The 22,260-nt window shown below is 45.6% G+C and overlaps 1 non-coding gene across 1 annotated transcript; it reads left to right on the forward strand.

Annotated features, from left to right (window-relative positions):
* Window positions 1-20,937: 20,937 nt before the first annotated feature.
* On the forward strand, window positions 20,938-21,019 carry trnas-uga (transfer RNA serine (anticodon UGA)). Its single transcript has one exon. It is a non-coding gene; the product is annotated as a tRNA-Ser (tRNA).
* Window positions 21,020-22,260: the final 1,241 nt, after the last annotated feature.

The raw sequence follows: 22,260 nt of genomic DNA on the forward strand, positions 1-22,260 counted from the left end.
AGCATCCAAAGATCAGGAGAATCTACGTTTCGGCCATGAAGAAGGGCTGATGCCCGAAACGTCGATTCTCCTGATCTTTGGATGCTGCCTGACCTGCTGCGCTTTTCCAGAAGTTTAGCAAATGGGATTTAAGGTAATATATAGTCTGTCTTTTTTTAGGAAGAATGGCAGGCAGTATCTTCCTGAAACGGAGAAAGACTACAGGACTTAGTGATGCAGTGTGTACTGGAGGGTTCATTCTGAACCGATGTTCTCCCTGATGTTCTCAGGTACCCCATTGCTCTCAACCACTATATATATCCTCCGATTCCAACAGGTGACGTTGACGTCAACATGCTGGGAGATGATGGAGCTGTCACCCACTCCTGCCTGGAAAGTTCCAGATCATAGAAGCTGAATGAAACAGTGACCCTGACAGCCACTGACAGCACCGTCCTCCCCCTGGTGTGAAGATGCAGGTCGTGTTTAAGGAAATGATATTGCTCTGTGACCAGCTCCTTGTTCAATCACGGCCCCCTCACACTCTGCTCCTGAGTTAAATGTAACTTGGGAAGCTGTTCCTGGAAAACCCAGAGTGGATATAGCAGATCCCTTTCCCCACGCACACTCACTCCGTGGTTTCAGATCTTCCACTCTGTGCAGCCTCTGCTCCATTTGGTGTTCATCTAACAAACACAGATGCAGTAACTACAGTCCCTATGCGCCATCCCGAGTTGGGTCACCAAATCCTCAGGTCTCCCTGAATGATGAGGCAGCTCACAGCACAACCTCCAGCAAACCATCCAAAGCACTCCACTATCTTTTCAATAACAGGAGTCAGTCAGAAGCCCCTCAGCTACAAGTTCGATGCCTGCTCTTTTATAATAATACTCGAGAGGTTTTGTCGCGTTACTGACCGCACAATCATCTGAGAGGGACAAGCACAGGTGTTCAGTGGACGCGCACAGACCAAGGTTCAAAGACATGTCTAAAGCTGCTGGAACCCTGTCCAACATGGAGCACCACATGAGACACACCGGGAAGTGAACAGCAGCCCAGCACACACACACACCTGTCCATGGATCGCCACATGGGTCTCACCGGGAAGTGAACAGCAGCCCAGCACACACACACACCTGTCCATAGATCGCCACATGAGACATACCGGGAAGTGAACAGCAGCCAAACACACACACCTCTGCCCATGGAGTACCACATGAGACACACTGGGAAGTGTGCAACAGTCAAATACAAACACCCCTGTCCATGGAGTACCACATGGGACACACCAGGAAGTAAGCAACTGTCAAACACACACACCCGTGTCCATGGAGTACCACATGGGATACACCAGGAAGTGAAAAGAAGCCTGACACACACCATTTAATTGTTTCTGAGCTTCACAATGCCAGCTCTCGATACACTAGGGAGCCAAATGGGACCCACAGACGGGATGTACATGAGAGCACGAGGCATACATTTTGCACATTGTTTCTGAGCTTCATAATGATTTTCCCGAGATATGAGCACCAACGGCCAGGTTAAGGTACAGAAGGACGGATATTCATGTCATAATTGGATGATTACTTGATCGACAAGTTCAGTAAACGTGGTTCTTATCAGACAAATGGGATTAACTGGATGAGTACTACTTTCGTATGTCCAATAACAAAAATAAGAATATAAAGTAAATGTGCTGACAAATCAGCTGAAATCCACGTCACAGAATAATCCAGATGATATATCTGTGCAGCATGTAGCAGTGTTCAGACCAGGCTAGTGTACTGCTCAATACAACCCAGCAATCTGTGCAGACCACGCCAGCCCATGAACTGGGAGCTATGTAGTGAACAGCAGTAAATTGCTGTGTAAACCAGGAGCAGGTAACCTCCCAGCATGTAGAGCAGTGTACACCACCCCAGGGCATTGATCTGTAACCCAGGAGCTTTTATCCTCCCAGCATGTAGAGCAGTGTACGCCACCCCAGAACATGGATCTGTAAACCAGGAGCAGTTACCCTCGCAACATGTAGATCAGTGTACGCAAGCCCAGTGCATTGAACTGTAAACCAGGAGCAGTTACCATCCCAGCATGTAGAGCTGTGTACTCTGGCCCAGTGCATTGTTCTGTAACACTGGGTTAGATCACTGCCCAGCGTGGGGAAACTTGCGGCCGATGCTGGAAGTGACAGGATGTGCAGCTCTTATCCATTTACAGCTCCATATCTCCATTTTGTCAATAGAAGTAGGATATCTCAAGATGAATGAGGAAGATGACTTAAGGTTAAGTAGGCAAGAATCAGACAGGGCTCTAAATGGTTAAAAGCTAGTCAGGAAGGAAGTGAAGAATAATCTCAGGAGAGCAAGAAGCGGGCATGAAAAAGACTTGGTGAGTAGGATTAAGGTAAAACTTAAGACGTTCTACAGTTGTGTGAGGAACAAGATGATGGTCTGAGCGCGGGTAGGGCTCATCCGGATAGTGGAGGGAACTTGCGCCAGGAGTCAGAGAACACAGCGCAGTACAGGTCCTTCGGCCTTCGATGTTGCGTCGACCTGTCATACCAATCTGAAGCCCATCTAACCTGCACTATTCCATGTACGTCCATATGCTTGTCCAATAACGACTTAAATGTACTTAAAGTTGGCGAATCTACTACTGTTGCAGGCAAAGCATTCCATACCCTTACTACTCTCTGAGTAAAGAAACTACCTCTGACATCTGTCCTCTCTCCACCACCCTTCAATTTAAGGCTATTCCACCTCGTGCTCGACGTCACCATAATTGGAAAAAGGCTCTCCCTTTCCACCCTATCTAACCCTCTGATTATCTTATATGTCTCTATTACGTCACCTCTCAACCTTCTTCTCTCCAACGAAAACAGCCTCAAGTCCCTCAGCCTTTCCTCGTAAGACCTTCCCTCCATACCAGGCAACACCCTAGTAAATCTTCTCTGCACCCTTTCCAAAGTTTCCACAACCTTCTTAGAGTGCGGTGACAAGAACTGCACACAATACTCCAAGCGCGGCCACACCAGAGTTTTGTACAGCTGCAGCATAACCTCATGGTTCCGGAACTCGATCCCTCTCTTAATAAAAGCTAGAAAATTGTAAGCCTTCTTAACAACTCTGTCAACCTGGGTGGAAACTTTCAATGATCTGTGTACCTGGATCACTTTGCTCACCGACACTACCAAGAATCTTACCATTAGCCCAGTAATTTGCATTCTGGTTACTCCAACCAAAGTGAATCACCTCACTCTAGTCCGCATGAAACTCCATTTGCCACCTCTCAGCCTAGCTCTGCAAATTGCTGAAAGCCATATACATCACATCAAACGGTTTACTCTCATCTCCCTGTTTGCTCACCTTCTCAAAGAACTTAATAAGCTTTGTGAGGCACGGCTACCCTTCACAAAACCGTGCTGACTATCACTAAAAGAATTATTATTTTCTAGATGATTATAAATCCTATCTCTTATAGCATTTTCAAACACTTTACCAACAACTGGAGTAAGGCTCACTGGTCGATAATCACCAGGGTGGTCTCTACTCCCCTCCTTGAACTGGGGAACCACATTTGCTATCCTCCAATCTTCTGGCACTATTCCTGTCGACAGTAACGATTTAAAGATCAATGCCAAAGGCTTTGAAAACTCCTCCCTGGCTTCCCAGAGGATCCTAGGATAAATCCATTCTGGCCCAAGGGACGTATCTATTTTCACATGCTGCAGGGTTTCTAATACCTCTTTCTTGTGAACCTCAATCCCACCTAGTCTAGTAGCCTGTATCTCAGTAATCTCCTCGAAAGCATTGTCGTTTTCAAGAGTGAATACTGTTGAAAATATTCATTTAATGCTTCCCCTATCTCCTCTGATTGCACACATAACTTCCCACTACTATCCTTGATTCGCCCTAACCTTACTCTTGTTCTTCATTTATTCCTTAAATTCCTATAGAATGCCTTAGGGTTTACCCTGTTCCTATCCGCCAACAACTTCTCAGGTCTCATCCTCGCTCTTCTGAGCTCTCTCTTTATGTCTTTCCTGGCTACCTTGTAACCCTCAAGCGCCCCAACTGAGCCTTCACATCCCCTCATAACATCAGCCGCCTTCTTCCTCTTGACCAGAGTTTCCACTTCATTCGTAAACTATGGCTCCCGCGCTCTGCAGCTTCCTCCCCACCTGACAGGTACATACTTATCTAGGACACACAGTAGCTTTTCCTTGAAGAGGCTCCACATTTCTAAAGTGCCCATCCCCTGCAGTTTCCTTCCCCATCATATGCTTCCTAAATCTTGCCTAATGGCATCTTTATTGCGTTTACCCCAGCTGTAACTCTTGCCCAGTGGTATACACCTACCCCTTTATATCACTGAAGTAAACAGAACAGAATTGTGATTGCTATCAAAAACGTGCTCACCTATTTCCAAGTCTAACACCTGACCGAGCTCATTACGCAGTATCAAATCTAATGTGGCTTCGCCCCTTGTTGGCCTGTCTACATAATGTGTCAGGAAGCCCTCCTGCACACACTGGACAAAAACTGACCCATCTATAGTACTCGTACTATAGTGTTCCCGTTGAATATTTCGAAAGTTGAAGTCCCCCATGACAACTAACCTGTCTCTGTCACTCCTATCGAGAATCATCTTTGCTATCCTTTCCCCTACATCTCTGGAACTATTCGGAGGCCTATAGAAAACTGCCAACAGGGTGACCTCTCCTTTCCTGTTTCTAACTTCAGCCCACACAACCTCAGTTGACGAGTCCCCAAACATCCTTTCTGCAACTGTAATACTGTCCTTGACCAACAATGCCACACTTCCCCTTTTTTACCATATTCTCTGTTCTTCCTGAAACATCTAAATCCCGGAACCTGCAACAACCATTCCTTTCCCTGCTCTTAACCATTTCTCCGTAATGGCCACAACACTGAAGTCCCAGGTACCAATTCATGCTGCAAGTTCACCCACCTTATTCCAGGTGCTCCCGGCGTTGAAGTGGACAAAGACAAGCTGACTCCGCGACGCAGAATTCAGCAAAGTATTTGCATATTTCAGCGAAGTATTAAATTTTGCAAAACATTATCTGACAGATTTCACAGTAAATGTTAATTTTGTTAATTTTCCATTACATTTTCCAATTTTTTGTCATTTTAAAACAAGGACAACAACAAAAAAAAACAGATAGCTATACATCAAAAATATTTTATGAACACCAGGCATTTCCTCAGACACCACCGAACTCGAACAAAGCTTTGTGGTGGTTTTTCCACTTCCCTGGTTTGCCCGATACACAGCCCATCTTCACACGTCACATTCGTCAACGTCGCTGTAGGGTGCGGACAAGCAATCGGATCTTCCTTCTTTGGGGCCACGGATAGTTTTACATTTCGTATCCTACTGCATTCATAAGCAAGTGTGTTGGCAGGTACACAACTAGGGCCTTATTCAAAGCAGTATGAGTAAGACCAGTCCTGCAACTAGTTGAACGATATGGGTCAATTACCCCCATCCTCCATAAGGGACGTGAGCCATCGGGAGCAGGAGTCATCTGCTCGTGGAGGCGGTTATATAGCTGCCTTCATACCATTTATTAAACCAGTAATATTTTGGGACTCATCAGGAACATTACTACAGCATGAGGTACGAAACGTTTTGCAGACGCCCCCTCTCTCGGCTGTCAGGATGTCTAGTACTAATCGATTTTGTGTCACTGCTTCCTAACCGCCATTAACTCAGTGTTAATGAGTGCTAGGCCTTCCTCCGTCTCATTTGCGAATACACCATATGCGAAGATGTTCTGCGAGTGTGTATCCATTCCAATGCAGAGGGATGCCCCTTCGAGTTCGGCGATTGCTGCCTTTTAGGGCCAACACGGTTGTGTTGGTGGACAGTATCGCAGTGTAGCAGCACCCCGTTCTCCCCGGGGGAGTGGTGGTACCCTTTTTCGCCACCTGCCCATATTAAACCTGACATCCTGATTAGATCAGATTACTTACAGTGTGGAAACAGGCTTTTCAGCCCAACAAGTCCACACACACCAGCCGAAGTGCAACCCACCCATACATTTACCTAACACCTAACACTATGGGCAATTTAGCATGGTCCAATCACCCGACCTGCACATTTGGTGACTGTGGGAGGAAACTCACGCAGTCACAGGGAAAATGTGCAAACTGCACACTGTCAGTCGCCTGAGGCGGGAATGAAACCGGGGTCTCTGGCGCTGTGAGGCAGCAATGCTAACCACTGTGCCACCGTGCCGCTCATGGTCTGACCATTGATAAAGGAACAAGCAATGTTTATGGTCGTATCATTTGCATATGTTGCTGTACAAGAGTCATTGTTCAAGTACTGCATCAAGGTACACTGGGAGATACCCAAAAGGAGTCTCCCAGATTGATGTAATCCACTATCTGGAATGCTGTGGTCGGTAGAGTGTCAGGCTTGGGGATGTAGTTAGCCTGGAGTTCGGGTGGTGACACGAGATTTGCCCAAATTGCCCCCCACTATCAGGGTCAGGCTAGTCGCCTCACGTGGAAGCAGACAGCTGGCATTTCTCGCCAGGCTCTCAGTAATTTGCTGGGCAGACTACCTTTGGGCTGTGTGCAAACATATCCAACAAGTGTAGCCAACGTCTAATCTCTCGTTTTGTCTTATGACCAAAGCACATGCTCTGTTCCCTTCACATCTAGCAATGGCCCTTCGCAGCTCCCAACCTACTGGCGTCGCATTTACGCCATTTATCTCCAGCAGGCAAATTCCCCATCTGCATTCAATTCGCTCTCTCGCCACGGCCGTCTCCCTTCGGGTTCGGGTGTGTCATTAATGACCGTTTCCCGGCTTGGGGTTAGGTCCTTGATCTGGTTTGATTGGTTGCCATGCCCCACTGCTCCTATCGTCTGTCGTACATTTTGCACTGCATCTCGGAGGGAGGGGGTGGGGCGACTGCACCACTATATTCACCTGTCTACAGATGTCGGAGAAGGATCTATCTATTCCACACCACGGGACTCCCTCATTGCTCTTCTGAGTCTTACTTTGATCATAGAATATCTATTTCCCATGTCAGGTGCCCCTTTTGCTGTGGTGGTTACTACTGAGTGCCAGTCACCGGCGTGGCATGGAATCCTGCATAAGTCTTAATTATCGAATTTATAGTCGTCGTTGTTACTGAATGGCTATGTGTCGTATGTAAAGATCCACTTCGTCCTATCAGTTAAGATTACCGTCAGCTTCTGCATCCCGGGCGCCCCTGCCCTGATGAATATTCCTACCAGGGCGCTTGCCAACAGTGTGAACTGGGGAAGCCCCACATTTGCTTAAGTCTTCTAATAAATACTTGCTCTAAATTCGTTTTGGTGTTGTGCGATGTCTCGTCAGTCCCAGCTGCAAATTTATAATGGCTGGCGTGTATCCACGTGGCTGTTCCGGCGATCCTAACAGCTATCTGTGCTGTAAGGCGTACTTGAAACAGTCCCAGCCACCTCTTTGCCTTCTTGTTTCCCCTCCTGAAGTCTTTCGCCACTATTCAGGCTCCAGGTTATAGATCATGCATCTTCCCTTCTGCTGACTGGGGTAGTGCTGTCTTCACTTGATTCTGTATTTGGGACAGAAGTGCAGAGAGTTTCATGCAGTAACACAACATCTCATCCTCACAGTGGCCTCTTATTTGGCTTCGCTTACGTCTAGGGACAATTACTGTGTTTGGGGCCTACCAAACAAAATTTCAAACGGGCTAAGATTAGCTCTCCATCTCCTCCTAGATCTCATACACATTAGCACAATTGGAAGTGCCTTTGTCCATGCCATCCCTAGTTCCTCACAGCATTTTGTCAATTTATTTTTTAAGGTGGAATTTTCTCTTTCCGCTGCCCTACCGCTCGTTTGGTGGTAGGCCCAGTGTTATCTCATGCTTATTCCCAAATACTCACTAATCTGCTGTCGGGCATTATGGACAAATGGTGTCCCACTGTAACTACTAAGCCTAGAGTGTAGGTTTGCTCGCTGAGTTGTATGTTTCATATCCAGACGTTTCATTACCTGGCATATGGAGGTTAGTGGGCTAGTGTAGGTTAGGTGTGCTTGGATCGGCGCAACATCGATGACCAAAGGGCCTGTACTGCGCTGTATTTTTCCATGTTCTATGTTCTAGGTAACATCATCAGTGATGAACTCCAAGTGAAGAGAAGCTGTTGTCTCCTGCTTTCTAGTTATATGTTTGTCCAGGATGGGGTTCCTGGGGTTTGTGGTGATGCCATTTCCTGGTCGTTTTCTGAGGGGTTGATAGATGCTATCTAGATATATATGTCTTTTTTTATGGCGTTGTGGTTGGAGTGCTAGGCCTCAAGGAATTCTCCGGCATGTCTTTCCTAACCTGTCCCAGGATAGATGTGTTTCCCAGTCAAAATGGTGCTTAAATTTCATCCGTGTGAAGGGCTACGAGGGAGAGAGGGTCGTATCGTTTTTTGTGGCTAGCTGGTGTTCTGTATCCTGGTGGCTAACTTACTTCCTGTTTGTCCTACGTAGTGTTTGTGTCAGTCCTTGCATGCAATTTTGTAAAAGACGTTGGTTTTGTCCATGGGTTGTACTGGGTCTTTTAAATTTGTTAGTTTTGTTTGAGACTGTTGGTGGGATTCCGAGGGGTCTTAGTAGTCTGGCTGCCACTTCTGAGACTTCATTGATGAATGGCAAGGTCGATAGGGTTTCTGGCTGTGTTAGGTCTACTTGTCGTGGTTTGTTTCTGAGGAATCTGTGGACTGTATTTTTTTAAGTATCCATTCTTCTTGAATGCGCTTTATAGGTGGTTCTCCTCTGTTTTTCGAAGTTCGCCTGTGCTGAAATGTGTGGTGGTTCGTTGGAATAGTGTTCTGATACAGTTTCCTTTTTGCATGTTGGGATGGCTGCTGGTGTAGTTAAGTATTTGGTCAGTGTTTGTCAGTTTGCTGTATATGCAGACACACCAGAGAATTCCGAGAGACCTCGCACTCCAATCACAACGCCATAAACAATCACATAGATCGATTTACCATCTGTCAACCCCTCAGAAAACGAATAGGAAATGACATCACCACAAACCCCAGGAACCCCATCCAGGACAAATATATAAATAGAAAGCAGGAGACAACATCTTCGCTTCTCTTGAAGGTCGCCACTGATGAAGTTACCTGGATACCAAACGTACAGCTCAGCAAGCAAACCTAAACCCTAAACCTCAACCGGAGCTGTAAACATTCACAAACCTTGGGACTACTAAGCCTCTCAGGGATGCTCCATCTCGGAATTATCTCAGTTAGGAAAGCTTTGGTTACGGCACTGGCATTCTGTTTTGCTGTGGGGAACGCTTGCAGCCATTTGGAAAACATATCAACTATTACCAGACAATACCTTTTTCCTTTGCGGGGTGTTAGTTTGGTAAAATGCAGTTGTAAATGTTCAAATTGCTTTTGGGGTTTCGGAAGTGCTACATGACTCATCTGTATTCCCCTCCCCACATTATTGTGGCACAGATAACACATCGTTCACAATATTTCTGGAAGTAATGAGTAAATCCCTCAGTGTACCACTGTGCTGAAATGCTGTCATATCTCCCCTCTTTTGACACATGTTCCTTACCGTGTGTCAGTTTGGCATAGAATGGAAATAATGATCGTGGTAGAAAAGGTTTAACATTGGGGCCACGCCATACCCCATACCTCAAACTGCACTCTGCTTTTTCCCACTCAAACATGTCTTCAAGCCTGGACTTCGACTGTGACTCCCGTACGTCTGCTGTTTGGGTAAGGATTTTTGTCATTCCCATGTCAAACTGATAATTTACCGGCTGCTGGCTGCCGCCCTTCTCGCCACGTCTGCCCTTGCATTTCCTTGAGAAACTGAATCGTTATTTTTCGTGTGGACATCATATTTACACACAGCGATTGATTTCGGCAATACGACCACTTCCAAGAGGTCAGAAATCTGATCACGGTGTGTGATGGGCTTTCCGGTGAAGGTCAAGAAGTCCCTGTATTTACACAGGATTCCAACATCATGTGCAACTCCGAATCCGTATCTGCTATCTGTTAAATATTCACTGTGTTTCCCTTAGCCAATTTACATGCCTCAGTCAAGGCAATCAGCTCCGCTGCTTGCGCTGACAGTTGAGAAGCGATTGATCCCGCTTTGAATACCTCATGGGTAGTTACTACAGCATGCCCAATAAAATTCTGACCTATCTACTTGCTCCTGAATGCTGTCCCATCCACACAAAAAAACGCCATATTTAGATTCTGAAGTGGTGAATTCTGCAAGTCTTGTCTCGGCAGCGCATTTCATTAATTACAGCGATACAATCATGTGGGTCTCCGTCTCCTTCTCTAGTGAGAGGATTAGCAGCATTAAGGACGTTACATCGTTTTATTGCAATGTTAGACTTCTCCAATAACACAGTATTGTATCTGAGTCAACGCGCTGCCGACGTATGTGTTGTCTTTTGCTCGGAAAGCAGTTAGGATACTGCATGTGCGATCAGTTTGGTTAAGTCGCCATAGCCGATTATATCCCTGGACACTGCAACACCCTTTTTAGCCGCAACCACAGCTCGCAGGCATTTACGCAATCCTGCCGCTACGAGGTCCAGCTTAGCCGAAAAATAAGCTGCCAGCCTGAATTTTCCCCCATGATCCTGCAACAACACAGATGTCATGCAGCCATGTTTCTCATCTGCCGTTTGACAGAAGGCTTGTTTGGATTCGGAATCCCCAGTGTCGGTGTACTTTGAAACGTCTTTTTCAATTCAACTCGGCCGCTGGGATCCATTGCAACGGACCATGGTTCTGCTCCCCTTTTCATGGGCCATGTCACTTCAGGGCGCCTCAAGATTTGTGTAATGTGGGATAAAAGTTCTTCAGTAGGAGCGTATGCCCAAAAAGGATAGCAATTGTTTCTTCATGTGAGGCCTTGGAATTTGCTGAATTACTTGCACTCTGTCTTGACCAATGGCCTTCCCTTGTTCAGATATTAAGTGACTGAAGAACTTCACCTGTTGTTGCATAAATCGAAGCTTTTCGAGACTGACTTTGTGCCCTTCCCTCGTGTAATGCAAGGGAATCCTTCTCACATTGTTCCTCTGTCAGTGCTACTATTCAGCAATCGTCTACAGATTGCAGAAGCGCAGACCCAGGGGTTAAAACAAGAGTCTCCAGTCTCCTGCGTATAGCCTCATTATATATGGTGGGTGATTCACAGTAACATTGACAAAGTCATGTGAACTCATAAGATTTCCCTTTGAATTAAAAAGCGAACCAGAATTGACTATCTGGAAGCACCGTCACACTAAAGAATGTATTTGCTAAATCCACAGCAGGAAACCATTTACTGTCCGGTGGAAATGGAACTAATACAGTATAGGGTTTGGGAACATTTGATGCGCGCGGGACAACACTGTTATTGACTGCCTGCAGGTCTTGAACAAACCTGCATTCCTCTGGTTCACTTGGAATTTTTGTTGCCTTTTTGATCAGAAAAATGGGAGTTCTCACCAGTGAGTTTACACAGGGGATTATCTTCTAGCCTTTGGGAAGGATTGAAAAACTAGAGTAACTACTTCTATGGCCTCGGGTTTTAACTGGCATTGTGCACTGCAAGGACGATACTCCGACTTCGTGGTTACTCGTATTGGTTCACAACCTCGTATAAGCCCCACATCATGTTTGCCTTTTACCCATAATTCAGTAGGGACCGTTATTAATCTTGGGTCTGAGAAGTTTATGTTAGGGAAACGCCAGGCCAGCCTTCTAGGCTCTTCAGGGCTCGCGGGGGTTACCTCGACTGTTCTATTGCCTGAGTTGGATAAATTAATTTCTTCCTATATGTCCGCACATCTGCATTGAACCACATACCCACATCGTCCCAGAACACTCAGCATTTCGTTCTTTATGCTTTTAGTACCCATGGCCCCAAATCCTGCCAATTGTCACTGGACACCTTCGCCAGTGACACGCGAGGAGCGCAGCCTTCCACATCAAAAAAATAGAATTTACTTGCCGTCACAGGTACTTTACATAAGTTCACACTGACTGCACATCTGTCATCCCTTCAATAAAATTCGCACAATAACAACTGACCAGGTTTAACCAATCTCCTGAACCAATACTTCTCTTATGGGTGCTCAGGGCCATCCTGGTGTATGTGTGCTGTGCAGTGCAGCATATTCCCGCAAAAAAAAAAAAATCGGTGTTAATATGATTAACATGGTTACCTGCTTCCAGGGCGAGTGAATTGCTTATTGAACTCATTGCTCTCCGGCTTAATTGCCACTCATAGACATACACAAGGGGTCGTGGGTTGTATTTTACAGTTTACACTTGTGAATCTTCCCTTTGAATTACCTGCAAGCCCGTCGGAGTACTGAGCAAATACAACCCCAGTCTCACAATGAGATCCCAAGCCATCAAATGTTAATGAGAGAATTCCGCTAACAAAATTGAGAATTAGAATGTATGCACATTACTGATTTCACACAATATGGGTGCGGTAAAACGCTCTCATATCACGAAGCCCGATGCCTCCATTGAGTTCAGGAACATTCCACTCATCTTTATTGGCGTCAACTCTCTGAACTGTCTTGATTTGAGGAGTGAATGTGCTGGCCATGTATCTACCAAAAAGGTAACTGGTGTACCTTCCACATATAACATAGAGGTAGGCATCGACATATACGCATCATTGGTTTATTGAATATATTGTCCACACTCCTCAATCTCAATATTCAATATAGAGTTGGGATACATCTCAGTGCCCGTTAGGTTAGTAGAAATGATTAGCATAAGGGATTCTTCATAGCCAAATATAAAGGAAAGAGGCTTACCTGTACCTTGTGGCTTGCCCACCTCAACCTCAGTCGTCCCCTGTCAGTCACTATGCTGTCCAGCCTCCAGGACCGATTGAGGCTGTCTGTGCGGGCACTGTCTCGACTAGTGGTACATTGCTCCTCAAACAAAGCACTAGCCAGATCTATCTCTGCAAGTACACTTCCGCGATCCCTTCCTCTTTTGCGAACTCCACCTTTGCCTCTCTCTTTTGCCGCAGTTCCTCCCTCCAACGGCTGAACGACCATTTGCATCATAATAAGCTGAGGTTTATGTGATTGCTGTTGCATCTTTAATTTCCGGTTTTGGTTCTCTTGAGCCAGCAATTTTTCAGCATGTATCACGTATTGTTCTATCTAATTCAGCTTTCCCGTGTCCCCGGTAATACACGTATATTTTACCTATTTTGTTGTTTCGTACTTCATTCCATTGATGAAGCTGCTCCTCAGGTCTGCCTCATGTGGTGTGATGTCTGCCGTCGCTATGTCCTTGGGTGGTATCAGTCCACAATAGACGTTATCGACTTTCGTGAGGCGCTTAAGGTACTGGGACATTGTCTCAACTTCTTTGGGGATTCTTGCTTCAATTGATTGTGGGTACGATATGCTATTGGTGATTCAGAAGACCCTGAGGCGGCGACCGTTGACTTGGATCTGATCCAGTCTTAAGACACTGTACAGCTTCATTAGGTTGTTTTCCGTGTGTGTGTGCATGTGCGTTGGTGTTTGTACGTGTATTTGATCTAACCTTTATTCGAGATTTTCTTTCCCTGAAATCAGGCTCAGCCTTCAACATGTTATAAGCACTCCAATTCACAGGTTCTATTTTACCCTTCCGTTTCTCCTTCTCTCTCTCCTCCAACGGTGACCTCAGCATTTGCAACTGCATGTTACTAAAACTTCCTTCCTCCAGAAAACCACATTCCTTGATTTACATTTTAACTGCTTTACAGAAACTGGGCCAAAATTATTTATCATATATTGTATTTTTTCTTGACCATTCCGAGTTGTCTGTCGACCCTCTTTTTGTTCGCTCTTGTTGGAGCCGATTTTCATGGATATTGGAAAAGTGAACATCTCTCTCTGTCTGTCTGTCTGTCCGTCTCTCTCTCTCACGATACCATAATCTTCTCTTTGCCAATATAACTTGTTTCTACCTCCCGAGGTCCCCTCTCATTGGTTGCGACCGCCTCATTGCCTTGGTTTTCACAAACCAAGAACCCACGTAACCGGTACAGCTTTGGCGACTCCAACGTGGCACATGGTGGCTTCAAGTCTATACCGACGTTAATCTTGCTGTCTCTTAAACTCTCTCGAGACCGCAATCCTTTCACTTGAGTTTTACTCGAATATCGCGTGAGAGTTCACTGGTCCCGCTTCCTGGTTCATTTATTCTCTTCGAACGAGTCTCTATGTCGGATTACTTTAGTCACAACTCTTACCCCGACCCTATTCGATTCGGAACGCGACTCTGGAGCGATCCACTTATCCCCAGTCCTCTCATGCAAAGGGGCCAATTCAGTGCTCGAGATGAAGTGAAAGACCTTCAAGGCAGTGGCGCGTACACCTCCTGGGAATCTTCAAAATCTTACCCAGTCGCAGGGTCCCAGGCGAGCCCCCAAGTTTACTGCCGTGGGATTTCAATCGACTCAACTCAAATGCTACCAAGAGCAAAGGAAAAGTTTAATTTTGAAATTTGCAGAGTGGACCTGACACATTTGCAAGACGCCTCATAAAATGGACGCCTGACGGTTTTCACATATTCCCTTTACACTATATATCGCCTTGCCTTATCACACCTCAAGCCAGGAACCTGGATCAGTCGAGTTCCTTTCCACACATGGAGTTGCTTTTTCTAATTCATGGACTGCAGATATAATAGATTATTGGCCTTGAGAGTCAGCTGAAAATTAGGTTGAACTTTACATTTTTTCTGTCTTTTGCAAAGTTAGGTCCATACTTCTTTGTTTCAAACTGATTTCACAGATTTCACAAGAAATGATAATTTTCCATTACAGGGGATCAGGCTGACAGTGACTGAATAAGTGTGATGGAGTGAGGATGATAGTGACACAATGAGGGTGAGGTGTCAGCGTGGTAGTGATGCAGACTATGTGAGTGGATCAGGCCGATATGTACGCAGTTTGGGGGGGTCAGAGTGATTGTGATGCAGTAAGTCTGAGGGATCAGACCGATAGTGACGCAGTAAGTGTGAGGTGGTCAGGGTGATAGTGAAGCACTTCGTGTGAGGGGTCAGTGTGAGAGTGATGCAGTAAGAGTGAGTGGTCAGTTTGATAGTGACACAGTAATTGGAGGGAGATCAGGCTGATAGGGATGCAGTAAGTGTTACTATGTCAGGCTGATCCTGACGCATAACGTGGGAGAGGACAGAGTGATAGTGGCGCAGTAAGTGTGCAGGGGTCAGGCAGAGACTGTCGCAGTGAGTGTGAGACAGTCAGGGTGATAGTGAGGGAGTAAGTGTGTGCGTTCAGGCTGGCAGTGACACAGTAAGTTGTGAGCATCAGGCTGATAGTGGCCAATAAAAGTGAGTTGTTAGGGGAATAGTGACGCAGTAAGTGTGAGGTGTCAGGCTGTTAGTGATGCGGTAAGTGTGAGGGGTCAGTCTGATAGTGAAGCAGTAAGTGTGGTGGGGTCAGGCTGATAGTGTCACAGTATGTGTGCGGGGTCAGGCTGATAGTGATGCAGTAAGTGTCCGTGAGTCAGAGTGATCCTAATGCAGGAAATGTGAGGGGACAGGGTGATAGTGACGCAGTGAGTATGAGGGGGTCAGCGTGATGGTGACGGAGTAAGTGTGAGTGTTCAGGCTGATATTGATGCAGTATGTTGAGGGCGTCAGGCTAATACTGGCCAGTAAGTGTTAAGTGACAGGGTGGCAGTGATGCAGGAAATGTGAGGAGTCAGACTGATAGACACGGTGAAATTGTGAGGGGTCAGGCTGATAGTGATGCAGGAAGTGTGCGAGTGTCAGGCTGATAGTGAAGCAGTAAGTGTGTTGGGAGCAGAGTGATAGGAACGCAATAAGTGTGAGCGGCTCTGGATGACAGTGACAGGTCAGTATGAGGGGGAGGATGGTAGTGATCCAGTGAGTGTGAGGTGTCAGGATGACAGTGAAACAGACTGTGTGAATGTGTCATTGTGATGGTGACATGGCAAGTGTGATGGGGTCAGGGTGGCAGTGACGCAGTGAGTGTGAGATGTCAGTGTGATAGTGACGCAGAACATTTGAGGGGCCAGGCTTATAGTGACGCAGTATGGGCAAGGGGTCAGGGTGACAGTGATGTAAATGCACTCACAGGGCCAGGTTGTCGTAAAGCTGTAAGTGTGAGTGTCTAAGGCTGATAGTGATGAAGTAAATGCGACGGGGTAAGGTGGATAAGGTTGCAGTAAGAGTGCAGGGGTAGTGCTAGAAGTGACGCAGTAAATGTGAGTGTTGAAGCTGATACTGACGCATTAAGTTTAAGGGGATCAGTCTGATCTTGACGAAGTATGTATGACATTGTCAGGATGATAGTTACGCTGTAAGTGTATGGGGGCACAATGATCTTGATGCAGCAAGAGTGGCGAGTCAGGGTGATAGTGACGCAGTAAGCATGAGTGGGTAAGTCTTATAGTGACGCAGTATATGTGAGAGAGTCAGCCTGGTAGTGGCGAAGTATGTGTGAGATGGGCACGCTGATATTGATGCAGTCTGACCCCTCACACTTACTGTGTCACTATCAGCCTGACTCCATCACATTTATTGTGTCAGTATCAGACTGACGAGGTTGGGGTCAAAATGATAGTGACGCAATAGGTGTAAGCGGCTCAGGATGATAGTGACACAGTGGGTGTGAGATACCAGTGTGATAGTAACGTAGTAAGTGTAAGTGTAAGGCCCTCAGTGTGATAGTGCCACAGCAAGTGTGGAGTGTCAGGGTGTAAATGACGTCGTAAGTGAGAGAGGGGCATTGCGATAGTGAAGCAGTAAGTGTGAGGGTTCAGGCTGATAGTGACACAGTCAATGTGACGGGGCAGTGTTTTAGTGACAAGATAAGTGTGAGGCGTCAGTCTGATACTGACACAATAAATGTGATTGAGTCAGGCTGATTGTGATACAGTAAGTGTGAGGAGTCAGACAGATAGTGACACAATAAGAGTAAGGATTCAGGGTGATAGTAACATGGGAAGTGTGAGGGCGTGACTGAAAGTGACGCAATAAGTGTGTGGTGGTTAGGCTGATGGTGACGCAGTAAAAATAAGGCCGACAAGGTGAAAATGGCAAAGACTGTGTGAGTGGGTCAGGGTGATAGTGACGCAGTAAATGTGAGGAGGTCAGGGTGAAAGAGACGCAGTAAATGAGAGAGGATCAGAGTGAGAGTGACGCAGTAAGTCTGAGGGGTCAGACTGATATTGACGCAGTAAGTATGAAGGGGTCAAGCTGATAGTGACACAGTCAGTGTGAGGGGAGAGATTTTAAGTTACACAGTAAGTGCAAGGCGTCAGACTGAAACTGATACAAAAAGTGTGAGTGGTTCAGGGTGATAGTGACGCAGTACGTCTGAGGAGTCAGGCTGATAGTGACGCAGTCAGTGTGATGGGGCAGAGTTTTAGTAACATGGTAAACGTGAGGCGTCAGTCTGATACAGACGCAAAAAGTGTGATGGAGGCAGGCTGATAGTGACGCAGTAGGTTTTAGGAGTGAGGGTGATATTAACATAGGAATTGCGAGGGCGTAACTGATAGTGACGCAATATTTGTGGGGCTGTCAGGCTGATAGTGACGCAGTAAAAATGAGGATGTCAAGGTGGAACTGGTGCAGTAAGTGTGAGGAAGGCAGATGGACAGTGACGCAGTAAGTGTGAGGGGTTCACGCTGATATTGAGGCATGCAAGTGTGAGGGGCCAGGTTGATAGTGACGCTGTGTGCCGGCGGGTCTGGCTGATAACGACGCAGAGAATGTGAGTGTCTCAGTGTGACAGTGACGCATTACGTGTGAGAGGGTCAGGGTGATAATGACAGAGAAAGTGTGAGGTGGTGAGTTTGATAGTGATGCTGTAATTGTGAGCTTGGTCAGCGTGATAGTGAGGGGCTCAGGCTGATAGCGACACAGCAATTGTGAGGAGGTCAGGGTAGTAGTGATGCAAAACGTGTGAGCGGGTCAGGCTAATAGTGATGCAGTGAAGGTGAGAGTGTTGGTGTGCTAGTGACGCAGTAAGTGTGAGCGGCTCAGGATGATAGTGTCACATGTGCGAGGTTTCAGGTCGACACCCATGCAGTAAGTGTGACGTGTTCAGGGTGAAAGTGACACAGACACATTGAGGGTGTCAGATTGAAAGTGACACAGGAAATGTGAGGGGACAGGTTGATAGTGACACAGTAAGTGTAAGGGGTCAGGCTGATAATGATATATTAATTGTGATGGAGTCAGGATAATAGTGGTGCAGTGAGTATGAGTTGTCAGGGTGATAGTGACACACACACGGTGTGAGTGGGATAGAGTTATAGTGATGCAACAAGTATGAGGAGGTTAGAGTGATAGTGTGCAGGGTCTGGCTGAAGGTGACGCAAGAAGAGTGAAAGGTTCAGGGTGATCTGGACGCACTAAGTTTGGGGGCTCAAGGTGATAGTGATGCTGTAAGTATGAGTGGGTCAGACTGATAGTGACACAGTACATTTGAAGGGATCAGGCTGGGACTGATGCAGTAAGCGTGAGGGGGTCAGGCTGATATTGATGCACTAAGTGAGAGGGTATCAAGGTGATGGTGACGCATGAAGTGTGAGCAGGTTAGAGAGAGAGTGACGCCGTGAGTGAGTGGGGTTTGGCTGATAGGGATGCAGTAGGTGCGCATGTGTCAGGGTGTGAGTGATGCAGGAAGTATGAGGGTGCCAGAAGTATAGTGACGCATGAAGTATGAGGGGGTCAGAGTGATTGTGAGGCAGTAATTCTGAGGGTATCAGGGAGATACCAACGCAGTAAGCATGAGGGGGTCAGGCTGTTAGTGACGCTGTCAGTGTGAGTGCCTCAGCCTAATAATGATGAAATAAATTTGAGAGAGTAATGCTGCTTGTCAGGTGATAAGTGTGAGTGAGTCAGGCTGGTAGCGATGCTGTACGTGTGAGTGTTGAAGCTCATAGTGAAGCAGTAGGTGAGAGGTGGTCAGTGTGATTGTGAGGCAGTAAATGTGAGAGGGTCAAAATGATAGTGACATAGTTAGTTTGAGGAGGCAGTGTTGTAGTGACACCGTAAGTGTGAGGCGTTAGTCTGATACTTACATAATAAGTGTGATGGAGTCAGGCTGATAGTGACACAGTAAGTGTAAGGAGTCAGAGTGATAGTAACATAGGAAGTGTAAGGGCGTGACTGATAGTGCCAAAGTAAGTGCTTGGCAGTCAGGCTGACAGTGACGCAGTCAAAATGATGGTCTCGAAGTGAAAGTGGCGCAGTAATTGTGAGGGCGCCAGATGGATAGTGATGTAGTAAGTTTGAGGGGTTCACGCTGATATTAAGGCGGTAAGTGTGAGGGGTCAGGTCTATAGTGATGCAGTAAGTGTCGGCGGGTCAGGCTGATAGTGATGCATTCAAAGACCAAATATCCAAGGCTCACTGTAGCGCTGAATAGTGAGACTTCTCAAGGCTAAGACAAAAATCAATAGTTCTCATCCTGGTCATAAATCACAATGCTTCATTTTAAAATTCTCCTCTCTTGCTTCTAGATTCACCAATGAGGGAACAAAATTTAATTGCACCACCCTGTTTATCTCTTCAAATATTTTGCAACTCTCAATGAGATTACCTCTCTTGTTTTGAAACTGTTAAAAAAAGGCCGGATTTGCCCAATTTCAATTCAGAGGACTAACGTTTATCCATGATATCAAGGCTAAACACCATTCGTGGTATTCCTCATATGGCAATAGTATCTTTCCTAAATTGAGGATTGTAATTCCTCATACTGTCGTCCAAGTGCGGTCGAACTGAGCCACCATACATTGGAAATAATGCTTCGTTCTCGTGCCCTGAAATCCTTCTGCAGCTTTCACAACAGACTTCTACAACGGCTACTAGACTGCAATGACTGATTAAAAACTTCTCCAAGATGCATTTCTAAACATCTGTACATCAGACTTTCTACTTCAAACCTTCGACAAATAATCTCAACACATTTCCCTCCTGACAAGTATGATAAAGTCAAATCGTTGCTATTTATTAGATCATGAGGGACATGGATAGGTTGACTCGTCACGGTGTTTTCCGGCTGGTGAGGAAGTCAAAATTTAGAAAACATCGGTTTACATTTAGAGGGTAAGGATTTAAAAGGGACGTCAGGGGCAACTTTTTCAGTCGTGTCCAGAATGAGCTGCCAGAGAAATTGTTGTAGACTGGTACAGCTGTAACATTTAATGGCATCTGGATGGATATAGAGTAACAAGGTTTTGAGGGATGTGGGCCAAATGTTGGCAAATGGGACCTATTAATTTAGGATAACTGTCCACCATGGTCAAGTTGGAAAGAAGGACCACTTTCCGTGTTGTATTTTTCAAGGACTTGATGACTCTAGAACAACCGCAAAAACTTTGCAAATAATTCCGTCAAGACGATTTCAAGTTCCAAATCTTTGGTCAATCTTCCCCTTTTGCGCCCACAAATTCATTACCTGATGTCAGAACTTACGGATTAGTTGCTGGATCCATTCATGTAAATTGGTTCTGCATTCTTTCTAATTCCGATATTGTTTTTACGAATGTAGCTAGTGTTTATGGACTTAGCATCAATATTTCTAATACCATATTTCGATGAATATTAAAACACAACAGCATATCTAATTTGGCACCAGATGATGAGCAATTGAGTCAAAATCGATCGGACGCAGGGAGACAATGATCCTCTCTTCGTGTGGTGTACATCCGTGACTCTATAATTCTACGAAGAATCATTCCCATAACTTCAGCTGTGTCAGAATCTAGTTTGCGGTGAAAGCATGTCAATCTGCGAAGGTATCGTTCGTCTGGGCATCTGCAAATTATTTGGCGAAATCTTTGGGTCTTGACAATTTGTTCTTCCAACAAATGAATTCAGTTATTTTACTATGAAAATTGACAGGCTTGCCGCAGCTGTGATGGCTGAGAGGTTAAGGCGTTGGACTTGAAATCCAATGGGGTCTCCCTGCGCAGGTTCGAATCCTGTTCACAGCGTTGAATCTTTTAAAAATCATTAATTCATTTGCAGAATTTGAATTTCGTGGAGCTTGAGCTTTGCATTCAATCGAAAGTAAATTTTCAACTGTGAAGAATCCGAAGTAATTTCAAGACTGACCCAGTCATCTAATTGAATAAATTATGTGTCGAGACACAAAAAGCCACCAACTTCCAACACGAATCAGTGTCAACACATTTGTCGAACTATCATGAAATTTGGATGTTCGGGGGGTGGAATTCAGCAAAACAAGAAGCAATGCAATGCATTTACCTGCAGGTGATGACATATTTTTCAGGATCAGTTGAAAGTCAAGCTGAGAAAGTTCAACCTAATTTACAGCTGACTCTCAAGGCCAATAATCTATTATATCAGCAGTCAATGAATTAGAAAACAGCAATTCCATGTGTGGAAAGGAACTCGACAGATCCAGGTTCCTGGCTTGCGATGTGAAAAGGCAAGGCGATATCATCGGAGTAGAATTTTCTGGAAATACTGGAAATAGAATGTTAACGGTCTTTTGCTGTCCACATTCGTAAGAAACTGAGCATTAAGAACTGAAATTGAAAATTAACGATGAAAATCAGACTTAGCCCTCTGCTTGTGGTGTAGCATTGTTCAGAACAATAGGTTGTTGTTGAGGCTAAAATTGACCTAAATAATCGATGTGGATCTTATCCACGGCCTTCGTTGGAGCAGTTGGTGTGGAGAGCTCAGCTTGAAGAACCAAATGCCAATTATTCATCCTGGCTATCTGAATTGCTCAGTTAAACATACTCCCAGTTTAATGGAAAAAAACCTTTGCTATCAGAGTTAGATGTTTTCATGTCAGCATGTTCCGATATGAGAAGACACTCCATGGAGTAGATGTGACTTAAATTTTGACTCTAACGTCAGAGATGCTGACACATTTCTGCACCAAAACAGCACTACCATTGGTATCAAATAAAACTGAGCAAAGGACTAGTCACTTAGACATTTCCTGTCTGCAGACTCTGCCAATGGACCGTTCAGGCCCGATGTAGGAATAGGGCGTGGTGACATCTGTTCGCAAGTGGATCGCTTCATTCTTGCTCACGATCCATAAACCGTAATTCATTTTGAACTTCTTAGCCATCAGCATGATAAGTGGTACATAATGCACAGGTTTGCTTCTCGAAAGAAAGAGCGAAATCTTATTCAATGCAGACGCAAATTCAAGTTGTCCCTGGTCGAACAAAAGACAGATGTCGCGAAACAA

This window comes from Chiloscyllium plagiosum, unplaced genomic scaffold, assembly GCF_037043375.1.
Source record: "Chiloscyllium plagiosum isolate Xiang-an unplaced genomic scaffold, Cpla_swu_hap1 HiC_scaffold_42, whole genome shotgun sequence".
Classification (NCBI taxonomy): Eukaryota; Metazoa; Chordata; class Chondrichthyes; order Orectolobiformes; family Hemiscylliidae; genus Chiloscyllium; species Chiloscyllium plagiosum.